The sequence below is a fragment of the Sturnira hondurensis genome, unplaced genomic scaffold, assembly GCF_014824575.4.
Source record: "Sturnira hondurensis isolate 20B ecotype Veracruz unplaced genomic scaffold, ASM1482457v3 Scaffold0022707, whole genome shotgun sequence".
NCBI lineage: Eukaryota > Metazoa > Chordata > Mammalia > Chiroptera > Phyllostomidae > Sturnira > Sturnira hondurensis.
The window spans coordinates 2,798,948-2,822,954 of NW_028095338.1; the positions used below are offsets into that span (position 1 = coordinate 2,798,948).

Below are 24,007 nucleotides of genomic sequence, written 5' to 3' on the forward strand. Positions count from 1 at the left end.
AGACAATTTAAAGGGAACCTAGAGATGAGATTTATTTTATACATGGCACAGTTGGCACCACATGACCCAACATCCCCTCCAGATGCTCGGGCTTGTCCTTTAGTGGCTCCGGACCGCTTGCCTAGGCATCGCGCGCCACCGCTTCGGTGCCGCCCGCTTCCCGGGACAGTGTGACCCCTCGCGGTCTTCAGGGGGCGTCCCCGTTCGCTCCAGCCTTCGGGACTTAAAGAGCGCGGCCGGGGAGACGGAGCTCCGCGGGGGACCCCGACGTCCAGGCCGCCGACCGCGCCCTCCCCGTCCTCCACTCGGTACCGGCCCCGAGGGGCGGGAGCGCAGCGGGCGGCGGGTCTCCCGGCGCAGGGCGCCCCTGAAGTGCGGGCTTTCCCCACCCCCGGCGGCGACCCCACCTCCCGCCCCCGCGGCGTGCACGCGTGTGTCCGTCTGTCTTCTTTCTCGACGTCAGTGGGAATTTCCAGCCAGGAAGTGAGAGAGTGAGCAAGAGAGAAAGACAGAGAAGTGCACCAGCGAGCCGGGGCAGGAAGAGGAGGTTTCGCCACCGGAGCGGCCGGGCTACGCGCTGACAGCTTCCCCTGCCCTTCCCGTCCGTCGAGCCTCTCGCCACCGCCGCCGCCGCCCTCGGCCTGCGAGCGGCCGCCGACCTCGATCCGAGGGCCCCGCGCAGCCCAGGCCAGAGCCGCCGCGGCCGGGAAGGCGGCGCCGCCGCGGCCCGGCCCCTGCGCGCCCCGCGCTTCCCTCCGCCCGCGCTGCGACATGGCGCGGCACTGACTGGCCCGGCCCGGCGAGACCGCGCGCCCGCGCCCCGGAACCCACCGGCCCCGACCCGCAGCCGAACTAGCTCCTCCCCTGGCCCCCAGGCCCGCGCCGGCCCGGAGGGGGAGCCCGCAGGCACCGCGAGGCCGAGCGCAGACTCGCCACCAGGGTAAGCCAGATCCGCGCCCAGGGGCCACGCCGGGCACTCGCGGCCCGAGTCCCGCCGCCTATCCGCCCCGCACCCCTCCGGCCGCGCGGGACTCCCCGGCTCCTGCACTAACTGCGGGGCTACGGCTTAGGAGGAGGTTGACACGCGTTGGGAGGCACTTGGGATTGGCGATCGCGGGGAAGGCTCAGCCAGACCTGGCGGGGGCCGGCCGACCCGAGGGCCGCGCTGCCCCGGCCGTCCTTCCTATCTCTTCGCGTCCTGCTGCCCCGCGGGAACGGGACTCGGAGGGGAACTCGCACAAACTTTTCTAAAATCCCCACCCCCACCCCCTGCTGGGGGATGGCTCGAGGTGCTCTTTGGTTTGGAGGAGAGAGGGGAAGGTGGTTGGTGCAGTGCCGAACCAGATTTCACCTAAGGGCGTTCCATGAAATGAAAGCAGAAGTGCATGGCAGTCCTCTCGGCTGGGAAAGCGTCCCCAGCTCCCCCCAAACTGATAGGGTGGCCTTATTCCGTGGTCTCCTACTTCCGAAAGAACCCCCACTTCACTCACACGCAGATACCCCAACCAGGACGTAATATACCGACCTACTGTTAGGTCCTGTACCTCTGTTCTCAGGACCTAAGGAGGGCTTGATCCTGATTCTTCCGGGCCTGGCATGTAACAGGGAAAAGAAATCACCTACTTAGGGCACTTTTCAGGCGCTCCGATTACGTTAAACACTTGAACAACGGTACCATGTATTGTGCATGACCTCTAAAACAAAAATAATGATATAAATAAAGCCTAGCCTGAATACAGGTTTTCTTACGGTCTTTAAAAATAAATACCGATGGAGATGTTTGCCCTGATTTATTGGTCTATCCTGAAACTTAAATGGGACTTAATGATACAGTATCCCATTATCAAGATTTAAGATGTTTTCATAGACTTATTAAGTAAGATTTTTCAGCATTGCAGCTTATTAAATAACTATATTTAACTTAAAGATTCTGTCATAAAGCCCATAAGCTGGGAAAATGACAGGTATTACTAAAACACTTAATGACTCTGAAATACAAATGTTATTCTACAAACTGGTGATCTTTGGTAAACACTAAACCTTGGGATCAAGATAATTAATGCTTATTTTTCTAGCAAAATCCATCAACTGAATATTTTTTAGTACTTTAAATTGCATTAATGTTTATTAAAACTTTAAAAGGGATACTTGATTAACATAAAGCCCTTAGCTGATATGTTGTTTTCCAGATTTTAACATTGCACTCTCTAGAGATGAATCCTTTTGCAGTTTATGCACCAAAAAAATTATATAAATGATTTAAAGTAAAATATTTTATGAGCTTATTAACTTGGGAACCCAGGAAATAAAAAGATTTGTATCTTGTAGACTTTTACATTTATCATGTAATTAAACTGCTAAGGTTGGAACATATATGATAAATGGAAACATGGTATCTGCTGAAATTATTCACCCATGTTGATATACCAGCAACTCCTCAATTTTCTCTAGAGCTTGTTTGGATAAAATGTCTTCCTGGGCCACAGCCTACAGGACAAATTCGAACACAAAGGAAGACTCATTGAATGTAGAATTATAGCACTGAAATACTGCTTGCTGTGAAGAGTTAACCATTTCTAACCTGTTTGAAAGACTTCTTGAAGAAAATATAATCCAGTTAGGGGTTGGTGGCAATTTGGAAATTTGTATTTTTACTTTGAAATTTCAGTTTTATGTTCTGCAGTTGGCATTGGCATGGGCTGAATAAATGCCCCTATTTTTCAAACCCAGTTAGTAAATACTGGAGTACAAATACAAAAATAGTTGTTCCCCTTTGTAAGCACTGCTTTGATCTCTGTACTTCCTTCTTCTACCTCTTAAACAAGATCGTCTGTGATGACTGCCTTGCAGTTGGTAAAAGCTCAATTAATTGGGAATAGACAATTTCAGATTTAATGATCATATTCCTCATAATTCTCTTGTCGTGTTCCTTGTAACAAATTGAAGCTAGTTTGAGAAACTCTCTATTTACTCAGTTTGTTTTTACTCCTGCCTTTAGACTTCCAGATAACAAACGAAGTTATAGTACTACCTTGACTTTCAGGTACTGCTTCATTGTGGCAAATAGGGAGTCTACCTAAGGAATGGGGGCTACAGGAATCTGGGACTCCCTTCCGATAAGCAAGACCTCCTTTTTTCCCTAATTAATGAGAGGTATTCCCCTATTCAGAAGAGGTGAAAGTTCTGGCTTCTGGGGGGAAGTGGTTACTTTATAACCTTCAATTAGTTTGAACTTAGGAGAAGAAAACAGTAGTAGTTGACATTTTAAAACAATACATTAAAAAAATCTGAGTTTCCATATGGATTCTCGATAGTCAACATATCATCTTTTTCTTCTTCAGAACTTCTTAGTAGTCCTGTTCTGAGCATAGAAGACGCCCGCAGTAAAAAGTGTTTCTGGAAAGGCAGAGTAAATATTGATATTATGCCCTTCTGTTCTACAGATTAAACAAGAGTCACATTAGCAGGAATGACTATATAAGAATCAATGGCTACACAAACTTTCTCATTAATTTACTTCAGTAGGAAGGTTGTTTTCTTTGCTTGATTGTTTGGGGCTTTTTGGTACTATGAGTTATATAAGGTAGTGCAATTAATTGTTCACATGTTGCAAGAGCAGGAGGAAGAGAAGGAAGAGTGGAATTTTAGTGCTGGAGGACACTGAAATCTTCTGCTTCTATCTGTAGGATCAGAGTTCATTGCCAACTGCTTTCTTGGTGACCAGTAAACCACATTGAGGCAGTTTACCCTGCTTTCTGGGAATTAATTCTCATTTTCCCTCTTGCACTGTAAATCCTGAACTCACGACAGTGTTCTTAGAGGTGAGAAGACTGCAATCATCAGAAGACTCTGTACCCCTTTGAGTTGACCCTGTCACTCCTCCGGAGACCTTGATGGTTTGAAGAACCAGAGGCATTCAGCCTCACAGAGGAATGTCTGGGTTTGTGGCGTGGTCTTGGGAGTTAGTTTGGCTCCTTGACTGTGTGTGTGTGTGTGTGTGTGTGTGTTGTATGTGTGTTTAATACAAAAAAAGAAGAATATTAATAATTGAAACCAGATAAGTTGGTAGAGTTGGTAGAAGGGGTACATAACCAAGACTTTGATCTTGGTGATAGTTCATTAATGATTAGATTTCTAAAAGGTAGTATTTTTTATGTGATGAAGTTGCTTTATACCTTTGGTTTTTGTTGTATTAGAGATGTTCCTGAGTACAAATTAATAAGCTGACTTTCATATTTTCCGGTGAGGTTGGTAGACCTACCCTTGTAAAACGGCTAATAGCTTAGAAAATAAATTGTGAAATAAAATCTTATTGTTTCACTGTGAATAATTTAAAACCAACAGTTTTACACAAAGTATGTAATATAAGATGTGATTTCTCAAAGGTTATAGAATTCTCAGGAATATAGATTATGCATGAAAATGTTTAACTTAGAGTATTAATCATAAGAATATTGTTTTAAATTTTAAAAAGAAATCAATTATTCTCTTCTCATATTTTCTACAGTAATTGTCATATTTAATTATCAGTAATAGAAGTTTTATCTGCTTTAATTTGTTGCCTGTTTTGAAATTAGAATAATGAAATGGGTGGCTTAATTCCCTAATACAAATTGGCTTATTACTTTTCATTTACATTTCACCATAAGGGCAAAACCCTTATAGCCAGCTTTCTTATGGTTTGTACTTTCAACAGATAATTAAAAAATTTAAATTACCTATACATTTAATTTCTTTAATCTCTGGAAAAAATTCTGACTGACAGCTTTAAAGAAAACTATAAAGATTCTATATGGCTTATTCTTAGAGATCCTAAGTGTGAAAAAATAATAAAAAGGAGAGAAAAGAGCTACATGAGAGAATCAAAAGCCTGTAGTTCCAGTTTTTAAAAACTCATATCTAGTGAATACTGACAGGTATCTGACCCTTAACATTGTGCCTGTCGGTGCACACTGAGCAGCCAGTAAACATTTGTTGAATGAAGGAATGACATAAGTTTTGTTCTGTTTGTTTGTAAAGGGGCAGCTGTTTTCTGCAAAGAACAAGAATTACACCATTTTGCCTTGCCTTCAGGGAAGAAAGAAGCCAATAATTGGTTCTTACTTCCTAGGTAATATATTCTTATATAAAGAATACTTCAAGTTTACTAGAACAAGTAATTTATTTAAAAGTAGCCAGTGCCTTCCAAAAGGAAAGCATTTCATTCTGAAAGAGGAGTTTATGAACTGGGGAAGAAATGGCTTTTAGTTTCAAAGTTTTAAAGGCACTCATCAAATAAGGTAATAAAGTAACTGAAATGATAAAAGGTGTACATACAGTTTTAGAAAATGTCACTTTTGGCTAGGCTAGAATTTTGCTGAGCTCTACTGAAACTGTAATTTCAATATCAGTATCTCAAGTAAAGAAGACAGAAAAGTGCTGCAAGCATTATTTTGTAACCCAAAATTGTTAAAGCCTATCTAAATTAATCAAAAAGTAAGAACAAATATGTTATGACATCTGGAATTAAGTACCTACCATCTATACAAAGTTGGGGGGAGGGAGTTAGTAGCTGGAAACCTCAGGAACAAGCTGGCAGTTAGAAAGATTTACTGTACTTTCCACTGTCATTACTTTAACGATTTTGCAACACTGTAAAACCTGGGCCTCCGTGACAGGGTTTTGTTGATTACTCCTCAGTAGTAGCATTTTCAGAAAATCGTCCTTGAAACTCTGGCTATACCCATTTATTCTGTGTGGACATAATGTGTGGAATGAAGTACACTGTCCAGACTAGAGAGGAGAACTGGGCCAGCAGTCTGGGTCCTGGTGTCACCGTGTCATCTCCCCAGGGAGAGGCAGTTTTAGTGAAAACTGCTCCTTTCAGTCCACTCAGCTTTGCTGTCCAGCTAATTCTGGTTCTGACCCTGGCCTCTCTTCAGATCACTTACAAACATACATTCAAGTTTAAAAAGTTAATTTTAAAAGTTGTTTGCAAATATATAGGTGCATAATCATTTTTGTCGTCACCAACAAATTGAGGAAGAAACTGAATGTTTACTTATGTAATAACAGCTGCACTGTAAAGGTGTTGTCAAGCTCCCTGAGAGTGAGTAGCATGGTGCTTGTCTGCTACAGAACAGTCCGGGTCCTCTGACCATGGCTTCCCTGTGGGAGGGGCACAGGGGATGGTCAGTTCTGCTGCTGGGCTCTGCTGCATACTCAGCTCCGCCTACAGCTCCGGGGCGTGAAGACAAGTGTAAACAAAAACACAAAGTGGTAACATTGTCTAATCTTTACCATACTAGTAAAAAATGTGAGGACAACTCATACATTTTATAGTGGAAAATAAAGCTGTTGGACTTTTCATAGAGTTTTGTCTTTTGATATATATATGCAGCTCTCTAGCATGTGGAGAAGAAATTTACCTTTGCTAACTTGAACTTAAAAAATACAAAACCTGAATAAAGTTAAGCACACCTTTTAAATTAACATTTAAAAACTATTTTGATTGTTATAATGAATTTTGTTTGTCAGAATAGCAACTTTTTAAAAGTATTTGGACTAAACATCTTGTACTACATTTCAGTGTCAGGGCATACGTATCCTCATTACCTCCAAAAATCCAGTTTAACGTATGGAAGCAGAGAAGTAAAAAATTAAAAGTAATGACAAACTCCTTAATCAACCTACTTATCTATTGGTTCTATGCCCAAGCCTGCAATTCATTTAAATAGTGAAAATAAATGACTTAATTGTCTTAGGTATTTTAGGAATGGAGGAAATGACTATTTTTTTTATGTTTTAACATGAAATCCTGACTCATGTCTTATTCGTATTTGAAGAACTTCTTTGCCCATTCTTAACTTAGGTACAGGATTATTTTCTAGGATTTAACCATTTATTGGTATTTGATCATTAAGACTTGATGTATAAAACTTCAGTGTCTTTTTCTTATACATGGGGCTAGCTGGGGTAGTGAGGTGAAAGGAAAAGAGTCCCTTACAACTTTCAGGGTCTGTGTAATGCTGTCTGTGTAACACAAACACTTGTATGGCTCACGCAGTTAAAATAAAGATGTGAAAGTATGGAAGGAGTATAGTTGGCTGTTCATATAGAAAAAGTTTAAAGTAGAAAAGAAGAAACATGAAGAAGGTAAAGAATATACATTACACTTAGTGTATTGTAGTTCTGTTGGATTTCAGGGGAGTACTTAAGGGAATGCACAAAACAATTGGTTTATGTAAAATTAAAACTGAACATAAAATATCTGGGAAAGAGAAAAGATTATTTTTTTAAAGATTGTATTTGTTTGTAGAGACAAGGGAAGGGAGGAAGAGAAACATCAATGTGTGGTTGCCTCTGGCACACCCCCAACTGGGGACCTGGCCCACAATCCAGGCATGTGCTCTGACTGGGAATCGAACCAGTGACCCTTTGGTTCACAGGCCAGCTTTCAATCTACTCAGCCACACCATCCAGGGTGACAAGATTATTTTTTTTGAAATGTACTCACACTGCTAACTTTAAGTCAACCAAGAAGGCATGGGAAAATGCTTTTTGTAGAAGATGGACTAATAAGAGCTAAAAATATAGAGTCCCATACCTCATTTAACTCCTTTATTATGCTAATATATGATGAGGTATGTAAATTCTTAGGTGTCTATGTTTCAAACCTGAGTCTTGAAAAATTTGGTCAAAACAAATGATAATGAAAGCATAGATAAAAGTTTAAGATGGAAAGCTCTTTAAAAATTAGATCTTGAATTTTATTATTGACTTGAATGTGAAAAAGGAAAATAATGTAGAAAGTGAATCGGAATTCTAGAGAAAGGGGTAAATTTTGTATATTGTGAATAACAATGGGAGGATCATAATGAAGGAGATAGAGAGGTTGCCCTTCAATAGAACTTTTTTATAGGCATTTCACTGTGAATTATCTTATTTTTAATTAATTAAAAACAATGATCATTTCCTGCGTGTCCTGAAAACACTGTATTTTTAATTTTATCCTCACCTGAGGACATTTTTTTTCATTGCTTTTAAAGAGAGAGGGAAAGAGAGAGAAACATCAGTGTGAGAGAGAAGCAGGGATTGGTTTCCTCCTGTGCACCCCCAGACCGGGGATCCTATGTTCCCAGAATAGGGATGGAACCCACAACCTAGGTATGGGCCCTGACTGGCAATCAGACCAACAACCTTTCAGTTATGAGACAGTGCTCCAACCAAGTGAGCCACACTAACCAGGGCGGAAAACACTTTAGAAGTCAGTTGTGATTAAGCAAACTTCAAACTACCTGGGAAATTAAAATCAGAAACATGGTATGTTGACAACAATTTAATGTACTTCCTTGCTCTCAGGCCATACTATAGCATTCATGTGAAATAATGTCTTTATAGTTTCTCTCCATGTGTTTACCCAATTTCCACTTTTAGACATTTAACTGAATTTAACAAGCGTACCTTAGAACATTGTAATATTTCCTGACTATTTTAAACATTACCTTCCCAGTCTTTTACCCTAGTTCTTTGTCAATGATGAGCAGGGAAAGTATCCCATTTCTCTTAGAAAGTCCACTAAAATAGCCAAATAGGAATTAGTCCAAGTTGTTTAAATAGGTTTTACTCTTATATTGAAATAAATGGATGATTTGTGGGGGCAGTCCTGCTATATTAAATAAATATCTGTTACACTGAAGGAGCCCAATCATTCAAGGCAAGCTATAGAAAACAGTAATTTTATTGCTGAGGCACTTATGTATCCTTACATAGATGTCCCCATCAATATGTGAATATCCAATTTATCATCATCCCCATGGACCAAATTGCTACCCTAGCACCCTAGGGAATGTAGTCGTTAACTCACTATGGTCTACTCAGTAGGTTTCTCATGCCAGAAATCTAGGAACCTGTTCTTCATGCACACTCATTTATCTCTTTCATCAGTCCCCAAGTTCTGTTAGGTCAGCTGCCTCCTCATCTCCAGTGTCCATTTCTTCCTCACTGAATTTCTAGTTTCATTCTTGCACTGTCTCCTAATGAATTACCTCTTGCTTCTATTCCATCCTTCATTCCAGCACAAGGGTCAGCTTCCTAAAGTGCAAGTCTGATCATGCCACAATCTTCATATTTCTGAAATGAATCTCCATTGTCTTCACAAGCTGATTCCTGCACACCCCACCTCCCTTCCTTGTTCTTCACCCGGCGCCTATTTCTCATATGATCCACATCAATTTTCAGTTCCTTGTCCACCATGTTTTCTCTGACAGCCTCTGCATATGTGCACCTTGTGTGAGGAGTGCCCTTCCTTTCTTAGCCGTTGTACTGACTGCTAACTTCAGGCACGGTTCAGCCATCACCATTGCCCTCTCCCTCCTCTAGCTACTCTCCCTGACCTGCCCGTAAAGAGTTATATATGTCACCCTGTCCATGTTCTCTTGACTTCTTTTGCATTCCAGACAGAAAATATCTTCAAGGCAGGGACTTCATCTTTCTTTTTATTTGGAGAGCACCCGATAAGTTTGCTGAATGACTAAGTAAATAACTAGACAAAATATCAATAGACTGTAGCCCTAGCCAGGTTGCTCAGTTGGTTGAAGCACTGTCCCATACACCCAAAAGTTGTGGGTTTGATCTCCTGTCAGGGTACACACCTAGATTGAGAGTAGGTACTAGAGGCAACCAATGGACATTTCTCTTTCTCTCTCTCCGTTCCTCTCTCTCTAAAATCAATCAGCATATCCTCAGGTGAGAGTTAAAAAAAAGACTGCTATTATTCACACTATGTGGATCAGGCAATTTAATTAACTTCTCTGAGTCTCATTTTCTCTCGGTAAAAAAATGAGTCAGACTAACTGAGCATCTTCCTCTAAAATTATTTCTTCCTTTGATATAATACTGTTATTTAGAAGATTTCAGATTTTCTTGCCATATTCAGATAGATCCACTTAAAAATGCACATGAGAAGTTAAAGACAATTCTTGATTATTAATGTGATAAATATAAGGAACTATCCAATTGTTTGGGTTGCGTTGTCATTCATGACCCCATTCTAGTTTCTTCCTGACATCCAGATGTTTCAGGGGTTGCATATTTTCATTATTAATTAGTCTCTACTATGAACTCATATTAGTATTTCTCCAAAGAAGAAATTACTAATTGAAATACCTAATTGAAGGCAAATGGTACAGAAATTGAATATAAAATTCAATATTTGAATTACAAATTGGTTCAAGGTCTCACTAATTATTACTGTATTTGGGAGAAGAAGAAAAGGGAGGGGTAGTGCTGTGATCTGAGTCCTCATCTCATGGAAAGAACGAAATTTCTAAAACTGATAAGTTAAGAAAAGAGTTATAAGCATAGTATTGGGTTGGCCAAAAAGTCCATTATGTTTTTTCCATACTATGGCTCTAGTGGTGCTTAATTGTCTTTAACTTCATTTAAAACAATTTTGTTAGCTTATATTGTGGCAGCTATCGTGTCAGTATGCATTTAAAAAAACATCAAAATTGGTGAATTTTTGTGCAGCCATTTTAATATTGAATGTGGAAGAAGCAACATTTTCAGTTTTCAGTGTATCATGCTTTATTATTTCAAGAAAGGTAAAAATGCAGATAAAAGATTTGTGCTGTGTACAGAGAAAGTGCTGTGGCTGATCGAACATGTCATAAGTGGTTTGTGAAGTTTCTTGCTACTATTGACATTTTGGCCAAATAATTTTCTGCTGAGGGTCTGTCTTCTGCATTGGAAAGTGGTTAGCAGCACCCCTGGCCTCTACCCACTAGAAGTGGGAGGTAGCTGACATACTGACTATATCTAAATCAATAAAGTTATTGGTGAAAATGAAAAATGTTTTTTTTATTTTATGAAAAAAATGTAATGGATTTTTTGGCCAACCCAATATTTGGCATTGAAAAGAACCCCCAGGAAAACCAAACAGAGAAAGTTACAGATTAAAAAGTAAATCACTCTGCAAAGCAGGACTGTGGAGGTAACCGAGGCGGGGTAGGGGAAGCTTTGCTTCCCCTATAAGCTGTCTACCCTGCATAGTAGGATTTCTTTTTTAACCGTTAACTTACTTGGATATGTGTTGAGTTCTTTCTGTGTGTCAGGTTCCAGGTACTGGAAATACAATGTTGAATAAGACAGAAATCCATGACTTGATGGAGCTTATTATCATGTAAAGTTTTCAGTTTAAAATTGTTTTCTTTTTACATTAACCTTTTTAAAATAGAAGCATCACCAAAAACAAGTGCAGAAATTATGACAGTACAGTTTCCCATCCAAGTACTAACCAGGCCCGACCCTGCTTAGCTTCCGAGATCAGAGGAGATCGGGCGCGTTCAGGGTGGTATGGCCATAGACTATAACAGTACAGTTTTAATGATTTATCTCAAAGTGAATGCACTTGACCTAGGTAGTGTTCTAGACACAATACCCCACAAACGCCCTTTCTGCTCTTCTTGGTCAGGACCACTATCCTTTAAAAAGCTTCATTAATGACTGTGTTTGGATTGCATGGGTGTGGATTCCATGACTCATGTTCATCTACGTACAACAGAGAATTGACTGAATAAATTAATTAATCACTCCAAGATGCTAATAATGAGCTTCATATAAATAAGAACTCTGCTAAGGTTAAAAGCTCTAGGTCTGTTTGTTCCAGATTTCCTCATTAAACAAAATACGTTAGTAAAAATATCAAACAAATCATATTTTTACATTAACTTATCATTTGTGAGTTTGAGTAACTATTTTGTTTATTGCCAAAGGATCACTAACAAAGAAATAGGGGAGAAAGGAGAATTCGCATTAGACCTTGTCAGACACAGAAGAGAGTGTAGTTCATCTATTTCTTTCCTACTTACTTTATACATTAGTATCTGCATAAATGGAAAGGTTTATATGCATGGTCAGTGTGGAAAAGCCTTCATAACTACACTTATGGCCTGAACAGTCCCTGTATAAGGCCTGATTTTGATGCTTGCAGATTATCACATGTGTCTGTGTGATTGGAAGGTCATCATTGTGATTATTTATTCAAGGAAACCCTTCTCCCTCCAAACCGATGGCCACCATATCCTTAGAACAAAGGCTCACTTGATGAAGCCTTCTTTTTTATTTTTTTCTCCTTTTTATTGTATTTATCCATTACCATTTAGTCCTCTTGTATCCTCCTTCCCCCATCAGTCACCACACTGTTGTCCATGTCTATGAGTCCTTTTTCCTTTTCAATTCCTCTAACAGCCCCCACCAACCTTAGCTGCTATCCTGCTCTCCATCTATGAAGAATCCTTTTTCTTTTAAAACACAGAGGATATATTTTTATTGATATTTGAAGATTAATAATGAAAATTCAAACTAAAGTCATCATATTCATATTTAAAGAACTTGATCAGTTGTTCTATATTTGGTCAAAAGAATATAATCCTTGAGGTTTACCTCCTGCTCAGTCTGAAAATACAAATACTCCAAAATGATACTCAGGACAAAGGCCAGATGTGAAGTTAAAATTTAGCCATAGTCTGTTTTTAAATTAAGATTAATTTTTTTTAGAGCAATTCAAGGTTCACAGCAAAATTGAGGGGGAAGTACAGAACTTTCTCATACATCCCCTGCCCTTTATATGCATGTAGCCCCTCCCTTTACCAACATCCCCATCACAGTGGTACATTTCCTACAATTGATGGGCCTGTGTTTTTACATCATTCATAGTTTTACATCATTGTTGACTCTGCTGTTGTGCATTCTGTGGGTTTGGACAAATGTATAATGACCTATCTCCATCGTTATGCTATTATACAAGAGTATTTTTACTGCCTTAAAAATCCTCTGTGCTATGTGTACACTATTTTGGGGGAGGGGGGAAGAAATATGTAGAATTAGAAATGTGGAAGCAAAAGGTTCAGAACAAAGTCCATTAAGTCAAAATCCTTTCTATGCCACCTGAACGAAACATCTCAAACTTTGTTTTTCATGCAGAAATGGAAGGCAACAATATCTCATGAGTGACTTAAATTGTAGAATGTAAGTTTTTATCTAATTTAGTATCAATGTTAGAGAATTTCTCTAGGTGTACAAATTTATACTCAATAGATTTTATCCTACTTTAGTGCTGACAGTAAGAAATTTTGCTTGAAATGGAGCCTGTCATTTGGTATACATGACAATTATGTGATTAGAAAAAGCCCAAAATGTGATTTTGATTATAAAAATTTCAGTTATCTATGGTTAAGAAAACAACCATAGGGAAAGATTTTCTTTTTTTCTTTCCTTTTGGAATGCATTAGAATTCATTCTAGTCACTTCTCCAAGAAAATCCCTGTCCCCCATGTTTATAGTAATCATGATACAGCCAGAATTGATACGCTTTTTCCATGCAGAATAATGAGCTTGTATTTACTATGTTCTCTTGATTCTAAGAAGCACCTCTCCTGATACCTGTATAACATCATGGCTTAATTATATATATTTCAGGATTTTCTAGATAGCTTTCTGTTACTAGTTTCTAATTTAATTTCATTGTGTTTGTATAACATGTATATATGATTTCACTTCTTTGACATTTATTGAGACTTGTTTTATGTTCCAATGTATGGTCTATCTTGGAGAATGTTTAGTGTGCACTGGAAAAGAATGTGTATTCTGCAGTCATTGGTGGAGCGTTCTATACATGCACTTAAGTTAATTTGATTAATGATAGTGTTCCTACATTTTCTATGTCATTACTGATGTTCTGTTGATTTATTTTTATCAGTTACTGACAGAGGATTGTTAAAAATCTTAACTGTGGATATTTCTGTTTTTTTCCTTAAGTTCTGCCATTCTTTGCTTCATATATTTTGAAGCTCTTACATACACATTAAGATTATTCTTGTTTCCTGATGAATTGACACTTCTATTATTATGAAATGTTCTATTTTGTCCCTGGTGATATTTCTTCTCCTGATGGCTACAGTGTCCTCTTCATGTGTGCTGTTTATTATACATTTTACTTATGCATATGTTATAGACTCCTAAATAGATTGTGTTTTTAGAACAAGAAAAAATGTTTTATACTCACATACATACTCATCATATTTGGCATTTTCATTCTTTCATATAGGTCCAAATTTCTATCTGGTATCATTTTCCTTTAGCATGAAGAACTTTAACATGTATTTTAGCAGGCCTGATAATGATAAACTCTCTCAGCTCTTTAAGACATGTCAATTTTAAATTCAATTTTTTTCTTTTTTCTTTTTTTCATTTTAATTTTTATTTAATTCTTGTTCAAGTACAGTTTTCTGTCTTATATTCCCAGCCCTGCCCCCTCAGTGTTCCCCACCTCCCTCCCAATTCCGCCCCCACCTTAGTTATTGTCCATGTGTCCTTTATACTTGTTCATGTGAGTCCATCATAAATTTATTTTTTAAAGATGTTTTTCTGAGTATAGAATTGTACACTAATTTTTTTTCTTTTGCACTTTCATTATTATTTCTGATGAGAAGTCAGCCGTCATACTTATCTTACTTCCCCTTTGCCCCTGGATGCTTTTAGGATTTTTTTCTTTAGCATTAGTTTTTAACAGTTTGGCTATAATGTGACCAAGCATGGTTTTATTTGTCTTTATCCAACATGGAGATCTTTGAGATTCTTATATTTATGGTTTGATTTTTGTTAAATTTTAAAATTCCTGACAATTATTTTGTTCTTTTTCAAATATATGTTATTGATTATGCTATTATCGTTGTCTCATTCCCCACCCTTTATTCCCCTCTGCACACCCCCTCCCACTCATATTCCCCCCCTTTAGTTCATGTCCATGGGTCATACATATAAGTTCTTCTGCTTCTACATTTGCTATACTATTCTTAACCTCCCCCTGTCCATCTTCTACCTACCATCTATGCTACTTATTCTCTGTACCTTTTCCCCCTTCCTCCTCCTCCCACTCTCCTGTTGTTAACCCTCCATGTGATCTCCATTCTGTGGTTCTGTTCTGTTCTAGTTGTTTGCTTAGTTTGTTTTTGTTTTAGGTGTGGTTGTTAATAATTGTGAGTTTGCTGTCATTTTACTATACATGTTTTTTATCTTCTTTTTTTTTCAGATAAGTCCCTTTAACATTTCATACAATAAGGGTTTGCTAATGATGAACTCCTTTAACTTGACCTTATCTTGGGAGCACTTTATCTTCCCTTCCATTCTAAATGATAGCTTGCTGGATAGAGTCATCCTGGATGTAGGTTTTTGCCTTTCATGACTTGGAATACTTCTTTCCAGCCCCTTCTTGCCTGCAAGGTTTCTTTTGAGAAATCAGCAGACAGTTTTATGGGAACTCCTTTATAGGTAACACTCTCCTTTTCTTGCTGCTTTTAAGATTCTCTCCTTATCTTTAATCTTGGCTAATGTAATTATGATGTGCCTTGGTGTCCAACTTCTTTGGGACTCTCAGCTTCCTGTACTTCCTGGAAGTCTATTTGCTTTGCCAGATTAGAGAAGTTCTCCTTCATTATGTTTTCAAATAAGTTTTCAATTTCTTGCTCTTCCTCTTCCCCTTCTGGTACCCCTATGATTCAGATGTTGGAACGTTTAAAGATGTCCTGCAGGTTCCTGAGCCTCTCCTCATTTTTTTGAATTCTTATTTCTTCATTCTGTTTGGGTTGAATGCTTCTTTCTTTCTTCTCCAAACCATTGATTTTAGTCCCAGTTTCCTTCCTGTCACTGTTGTTTCCCTGTATATTTTCCTTTATTTCACTTTGCATAGCCTTCATTTTTTTCCTCTAATTTGCAACCAAATTCAACCAATTCTGTGAGCATCCTGATTACCAGTGTTTTGAAGTGTGCATCAGATAGGTTGGCTATCTCTTTGTCACTTAGTTGTATTTTTCTGAAGCTTTGATCTTTTCTTTCATTTGGATCATTATTTTTTGTCTCCCCATGCCTGTTACGTAGTGAGGGGCAGAGCCTTAGGTGCCCACCAGGGTGGAGCAACCCACATTGCTGCATTGTGATGCCGTATGTGGGGAAGGGGTCCAGGAGGGAACAATGCCCCTTGCTCCACTCTCTGTCGCTTTTCGGTTACTCCCCCTGCTACCCACAATCAAATTGAGCCCTTCTGGTACTGATTCCCAGGTAGGTGGGTTTGTGTATGTTGTAGGACCCTGTGGGTCTCCCCTGTGAATTCTCCTGTGAGGCTGGGAGTTTCTCATGCCTTAACCCCCACAGGTATTTTCAGTCAGAGTCTTTGAAACTTTATTTCCCTGTGCTGGGACCCTGAGTTTTTCTGTCTGTCTCACTCCCCAGTTGGTCCTTTTGGATTATCTGCAGGCAAATGTGGGACCACCCAGCCTACCAGCCACAGCCTTGCCCGACCTGGTCCTCTAGTTGCTGCCTTGTTGAGAGTCCTCTCCACCCAGCTGCCTGTCTCCACCCTCCTACCAGTCTGGATGAATGTTTCTTCTTTAACTCCTTGGTTGTTGGACTTCCCTACAGTTTGATTTTCTGTCAGTTCTGGTTGCTATTTGTTTTTAAATTTGTTGTCCTTCTTTTGGTTGGGTGAGGAGACTCAGTGTGTCTACTGACTCCTCTTGGCCAGAAGTCTCAAGTGTCAAAATTCCTGACAATTATTTATTCAGTACTTTTTCTTGTACTCCTCTCTCTTTCTAGGACTCTAAATTACATGCCACTTAATATTGCCTCAGAGGTCACTGAAGGGGTCTTAATTCTTTCTGCCATTTTCTCTGTCCTTCAGATTGGATATAGTTTATTGACCATTCTTCAAGTTTATGGATCCTTTCTTTCACAATGTTCAATATGCTGCTAAGTCCACCTAGTGAAGCTTCATTTCAGTCTAGAATCTTCTTCATTTCATTGTTTCATTGAATCTTTTTCTAAGAGTTCCAGTTGCTCTGCTGAGATTTCCTATCTGTTCATTCACTATATGCATCTTTTTCTTTACATTCTCAAACATACTGGTATTAGCAGTTTTAAAGTCATAGTAAGTCATATTTTCCTACTTCTCTGCATGTTTTGCTATTTTTTATTGTATGCTGTGGATACTACTTTTACAGAGTATAGATCTTTTTCTTCTTTAAAGAACAATGAGTTTTGTTGTAACAAACAGTAAGTTTACCGGTGAATCACCTGGTTTGATTGAGATGGGCGTAGAGTGGCCCTTATTGTAGGGTATGTCCCTTACTCCTATTGCATGGTCCTCCTGAGACCACAACTGAATGCTCAGATTGTTCATTGACATCTCTTCACCTTGGGTAATGGAAACTGCAGTGTCTCTTAGAAGTTCCAGAAACACGTGGAATTCTCATTCAGCTCTTAGATCTCAAGCATCTGTTTTCTAGTGGGCTTTGCAGAGTCTTGTCCTGTACAAGCATAGCTTAATATTTGGTTTAATATTTGGTAGCTAGCCAAATAGTAAGCCTCTTTTTTGTGTGAATCCTTCCTTTCTGATACCCTGCCCAGTGAGATTGCTTCTCCCTTGGGGCTCTACATCCTTGTCTCATGATTTGGAACATGGCCACAGTCAAAAGTGAATTTGGAGCTCACCTCAAATATTTTTATTCTCTTATGGATAGTGTTCAACCCTATGCTGTCTTTTGTCCTGTCTTAAATGCATTGCTTCAAGCATTTAGTATAGTTTTACAGGTGAGTATGGCAAGGAGGCAAGTTCAATAATTGTTACTCTGTCATGACTGAAACCATAAGTCCATATTTTGACAAACCTGAAGTTGCAGTGTTTCTTGCCATTAATACAACACTAATTAGCCTTGGCTGGTGTAGCTCAGTGGATTAAGTGCAGGCCTGTGAAGCAAAGGGTCGCCGGTTCGATCCCTAGCCGGGGCACATGCCTGGGTTGCAGGCCAGGTCCCCAGTAGGGGACTCATGAGAGGCAACCACACGTTGATGCTTCTCTCCCTCTCTTTCTCCTTCTCTTCCCCTCTCTCTAAAAATAAATAAATAAATTATTTAAAAAAATACAACATTAATTAAAAAGTACTTAATGTTTACCTATTTGGAAGTATCAGAAATAAAAACTCTCATTCCTACTCTTAGGCATTTATATTCACTTAAGAATATGGTAAGAATAAAATTAAATTGCTGTAGAATAGTATGTTGTCAAGTGTAAAATCACCAATATACTGAAGCACTTAGGTGGACTACTAAGCTATGGGTTAGAGGTGAAATACAGGGTTTCTTGGTGGAGCTCAGATGTGAGTGGGGGCTTGAGGAATGGGTAGAATTTAAGTAGGAATGATGGCATTTCAGGGGGCAGCATGTGTCTTGAACGAATATACAGGATGGAAATGAGCAAGGTGTTTTTGAGTGGTAGGTGTGCCTATAGTAGAGGATTTGGTTAGGATAGAATAATAATAGGTGACGTTATGATTTAATTTAATGTAGTGTGCTGAGTGGTTGAAGGCCCTCGACCATCTTCTAAGCAATATGGCAAAAATGTAAAAGAAACTTAAGGAAGAAATAATGCTACAATAAGGGAGAACAGTAGGGAGGTTTTTATTGTCATTCAGAGGTGAAGCAATGAAGGGTTAAGTAGAATGAAACAGTAGAACTGGAACAGAGAAGGAGATACAAGAAATAGTACCCCCTCCCAAATGAGCAGAATTGACTGACTGGATATGTGTAAGATAAAAAGGGGGGGAAAGGAAAGAGAGACCGAACTGTTGACCTTGAATACCTGACAAAATGACATATTACAGAAATTAGGAAGTCATGAATGGGGGCCATTGCTACAGGAATGATGAATTTCATTTTCAATATTGGAGAATTGAAGGGATTAAACGTAATATTAACTTGTTTTATAATGGTGTCACTGTTTAAAGCTAACAGCAGTTTATTACTATTTACATTTTTAAGGTTAACAGTACTAATTTTATTTCTGTGTATACCACAGTGTCTTTTAATTAATGCACTTGTTTGTTTTGTTCAGTTGGGAACTGAGTAAGCCCTCAAAAATGACAGTACAACTTTTACAGTCTCAAATTCTCTTCCCTTTTTATTATGAGCATATTGTTTATCATGCTAACTGAATAGGACCCTAATAAAGAAAGTGTAATTACTGAATTACCAGGATGACTAACCCATGCCCCACATACGTCCATTTCCCACAACGCTTACCATGTTGCGTGACTTTTGCCTATTGGTCTTACTAAACTGTTGTTTTAATTAGCTCCTGCTGCTTATAAAAATCTGTACAAAGCTAGTTAAAACACAAACATGTGTTCTTTCTCCCCATTCAGTGGGCTGTCTAGGTCATCTGGTCTGGGCTGGCTCAGCTGATCTCTGAAATCTTTTGGCTGCTCAGCTGGTGGTGACGGGTGTAGGGAAGCCTCGGCTAGGACTTCCCCACTCTGCTCCAGGTGGTCTCTCCTCCCCCAGTGAGCCAGCCCAGGCTTGTTCACATGGCAGCAGTGTTACATGGAAGCAATAATGTTGTCTCAAGATCTTTTGAAACCTACGTTTAAAACTCACACTTGTCTCATTCCATTGGCTAGAGAAAGCTACAGGCCTGCCAAGACTCAAGGGGTGGAGAAACAGATTTATCCTTTTGTTGGGTGGAGTTGCGATTTTTGTCCATTCCTTTCCATCTACCCCAACTATAAACTCTGTGAGTACAGGGACTGCATCCCTCCGTATACTTTGGTGTCTCTACTAATACATAATATCAGTATTTTTAATAAATGGCTAGCTTAGTGAAAGGAGGAAAATATTCAAGGAGCACTTCAATATATTTTACTTTTAAATATATACATACTTTTATCATACCATTGGTGAATTTGGTGTTTTCTATGGACATGTTTCAGAGAGAATCTCTTTATTCTTCTTCTGTCCTCTGAAAGAAGGATATTTTCATTGACTAAAGAAAAGATATAAGACAAAATCAGACAAAAAGCAACCACCACTGAGTTACCATTGTTTGGTATTTTTACCTTCACCTTTGTCTGAAGGACTCAGTTGAGTTTTGTGCCTTGTCAGAGCCCTGTTTTGGTTTTCGGGCTATGCTGTGGGTAGACTAGCTCCATCCTAAATATTCAGGAGTCCTGGAGCAGGACACTGCAACAAAATAAATAAATGTGTAAGTCAAGGAGGAAAATCACTTCTGCCTCTTAAACAAGTAAACAGACCGTAGTCTGTGGAGTCAGATTCACTGGGATTACTCTGTCAACCAAGCAAATGACTTACTCTCTCTAAATCTCGGTCTGCTCATCTGGGAATGTTTCTCACAGTTATTGTAAGAGTGAAATGAAATATGGGAAGCATTAGCTATAAGTCCTGACTCATGGGAGGCAGTCAGTCAAGTTTAGTTCTTTCACCATGTGAACCCAAGCACTTGACATGATGTGATGGCATTCATCAGGGTTTCTCATCCTTGGGGTTGACATTGGGGTTGGCTATCTCTTTACTGTGAGGGGCTGCCCTGTGCATTATACCACGTTTAGCAGTATTTCTGACCTCTACACACTAGATGCCAGTAGGAACACCCACCCAGCTGTCACAGTTGAAACTGTCTCTGGACATTGCCAAATGTTCCCAGGGGCAAAATGCAAACATTTTATTCAACGGTAATAAAGACAGGGATAAAGAGGGAATGAGGCAGTATCCCCATAAATGTAGAATGGGAAATAAATAAAAATGTTCGGTCCTTCTCAGAAAGTCAGAAACTTTTACTGTCTCAGTCTCTTTTCCCAATTTATCATAAACATATTGTTTATTATGCCAAATAGTAAAATGACTATCATTTGCTCTGTGTCACTAACTGTGCTATTAAGCTTTGCATGAATTAATGGTTGAACACTGTATATGTATCTGCCATTCCTATTAGATTGACATTCTTTTGTGACCAGAAACCTTATCTTATAGCAGCTCCAAGCACAATGTATTTGTACTTACTAGGTAGCCACTGTAGATGTTAGCTTCTCACACCTCACCCATATGAAACAACAGAGCTGAAAACAGATGGAAGAGTGGAAAACATGGAAAATGAGTTAATACCAATCTAAATATGGTGGGACACAAAAATGATTCTTTTTCAAAAATTTCAAAAATTAGGTATTTTTGAGAAAGATAACTAAAATCATCATTAACTTTTCTTTCATCACCACTAAGCCAATATATCATCAGTGAGATGTAAATAAACAGCACCTTTTTTCTATTATATTTATTATGAAGAAGATTTTGGTAATGCTTATAAATGTTCAACTCATTCCATACTTCATGTTTTATTCACTATATGTCATAATTCTTAAAAATGTTAGAATTAAACTTCAAATTCTGGGTAAGGTTTGATTTTCTCTTTTTTCCTATTAAAATATGTATTTCCAATGACATAATTGAGTTAGAAAATTGAAACATAGAATTGTATAACTTACAGAGTAAAAGTCTCCATGTTATTATAAATAGACCTGAATTGCTATTTTTAATAGTTATATAATATATAACTGTGAATGCAAATAATTATGAACGATATGCTATCACAGGATATTGATAGTGTTACCTTTTTGCTGCAATAAATATCCTTGTACTTACTTTTTTCACACTTGTTCGCATAACTCTTGGAAGTGGAATTGCAGAGTCAAAAATTACTCTCATTGGAGTGTTTCACATTATATGTGGTACACATGCCATATACCTTATAGCATGTCTCCTCAAAAAATATCCTTTGTGGAAATAGTCTCCAGCATATTTTTCTCTTTTTAATTTATTACCCAAGACAGAAATGGTGAAAAAAATCACTTTTTATTGAAATATCATCCTTCTTGCTCTTCAAGATGAGGTATTAAAATTACACCTCAGTGGTGTCTGCTGTGGTTGAATGTAATCTGGAAAAGAGAGACACTGGACCTCTCTGATTCCCCACTGTACCCTCTGGATGGCAACTCAGATTCTGTTTTCAAAATTCACATTGCGACCCATTAGTGCGTCTTGAAATCATTTTAATGGGTTTGAAAAGTTTGGGGTGTTTTAAAAATAAAATCTGATAGAATGAAAAGAATATGATTTATTATAGTGGGCTCCAGGCAGAAAGTACGAATGTATCTGATTCTATAAAATTTCCCCACTTATAAGGAGGGCAGTGCCCCCAGCTCCATCCTTAATGGTCCAAACCGGTGGCCATGGTCTTGCCACCTTCACTAAGAACTGCTTACACTAGCCTTTGAAGTCAGGGATGGGATTGTCACATAGGTGCAGAAAATAATTCTTTAGGCATTTCATGTGAACTTGTTGCATATTCAGAACTTAACCAGTTATTATGCTTCTCATTTGAGAAATACAAGCAGTTTACTAAAGAAGATGTTTTATTTACTGCTAGCTAGCTACATTTTCTATTTTTGTTTCCATGGTGTGGAACTGTTTCTGAAAACCTCACCTTTGGGGACAGAAAAGCACAGTTTAGGCCACCATCTCAGCAGTCAACCCAGTATCTCCTTTTCTGTTTCAAGATCCTTCCTCAAAAGCACAGAACTGTGCAAAGGGAAAGTGAGAGGAGGGGCTGGGGAAGCAGGGGCGCAGAAGGGGCTTTCCCTGGTCTTTCCTAATCCTTCAGTTCCAAAGGCTTGTTGGTATTTCAAAAATTTTAAATTAAACTTACTTTACAATTAATGCAAATATTCCTCAGTGATTCATCCTCTCCAAATAATTCTTGGTTTCTTTTGACATTTACTTTTAAATTATGAATTAACATTGACATCATTCTGGGGTTACTGTTACCTCAACTCCTTGTAGTGAACTTAAACTATCTTACACAGTGTGTAAAAGTTTAGATTTAACCATCACCCAAGTGTCTTTGGGGTTGCCATTGGGCTTTTAAAACTGAGTCCCTCAGCACACATTTGTGCATGGCAAGGTTGCTGGATGGAGGACTGTGTGCAATTGGGTGGTTCATTCAGTGCCTACAATTTAGGCTGATTAAGGTTTTCACTACAATAGTGACCATGATAATAACCCTGCATCAGTTCTAATAAAGTAGATTTAGTTGAATTTTTTAAATTAGGGTGAGGGCTGCTTCATATTAAATGTGTCGCCGTGTTATATACAATAGCTAAGATTTGGAAGCAGCCCAAGGGCCCATGAACAGATAAGTAGATAACAAAGTTGTGGTACATTTACACAATGGAACACTACTTGACTGTAAAATAGAAGGACATTTTACCCTTTGCAACAATGGCCTGGGTAGTCCTGAAGACCATTATGCTAAGTGAAATAAGTCAGTCACAGAAAGGCGAGTACTATTGATTTCACTCACGTGGAATCTAATGAGCAAACTGAACTAACAAGCAAAATAGAGACAAACCCATAGATAGAGAGCAGGATGACAGCTTTTGGGGACAGGTGGTGTTGGTTGGGTGGGGCAAGGTATTGAGCAAGAAATTTTTATGAAAGAGAAAGAACTAAGACACTAATATAAAATTTTAAATTTTTAATTTAAGTTAAAAAAACTTTTAATTTAAAAAAATAAATTTATGCATTCAAAGGTCAGGAAATCATCTGCAAGTTTAAAAATATAAATATATAGAATATAATAGAGGTACTGAATGTGTCTGGAGGTTTAACAAGTCAACAGCCTCATCTCTGCTTTTGGATACTGTGGGCTAAAATTATTTGAGAGGATTCTAATGATCAGCCCAGATTATAGAAAGCCTAATGACAAAACAAATGATGCTTTTATTTTTATTATTTGGGGGATGGGTGGGATTGAGGTCCTGTTGTATTCTAGGAATAAGGATTTTTTTTACATGGAATGTAACCGGTATTACCACTGTGTTGTAATACTGTTTTACTTGTATTTCCCATATAACTGAAAATTAGGCTAATGATTTTTCTAAAAGATTTATTTATTTATCTTTAGCAAGGAAGGGAAGGAGAGAAATATCAGTGTATGGTTGCCTCTTGTGAGTCCCCTGCTGGGAACTGGCCTGCAACCCAGGCATGTGCCCTGACTGGGAATCAAGCCACGGTCGTGTGGTTCACAGGCCCGCACTCAATCCACTGAGCTACACCAGCCAGGGCATGATTT

The 24,007-nt window shown here is 38.8% G+C and overlaps 1 protein-coding gene across 4 annotated transcripts in view; it reads left to right on the top strand.

Annotated features, from left to right (window-relative positions):
* The first annotated feature begins 581 nt into the window (after positions 1 to 581).
* Positions 582 to 24,007, top strand: part of NFKB1 (nuclear factor kappa B subunit 1) — a 128,428-nt gene continuing 105,002 nt past the window's right edge. Inside the window, exon 1 of one of the 4 annotated variants that reach the window (XM_037036236.1) lies at positions 582 to 940. The gene's annotated coding sequence lies outside the window, so the exon portion shown is untranslated. Of the gene's footprint in view, positions 941 to 5,087; positions 5,111 to 24,007 lie in introns of those variants that run through there. The other 3 variants (XM_037036233.1, XM_037036235.1, XM_037036237.1) reach the window with 3 other exon arrangements.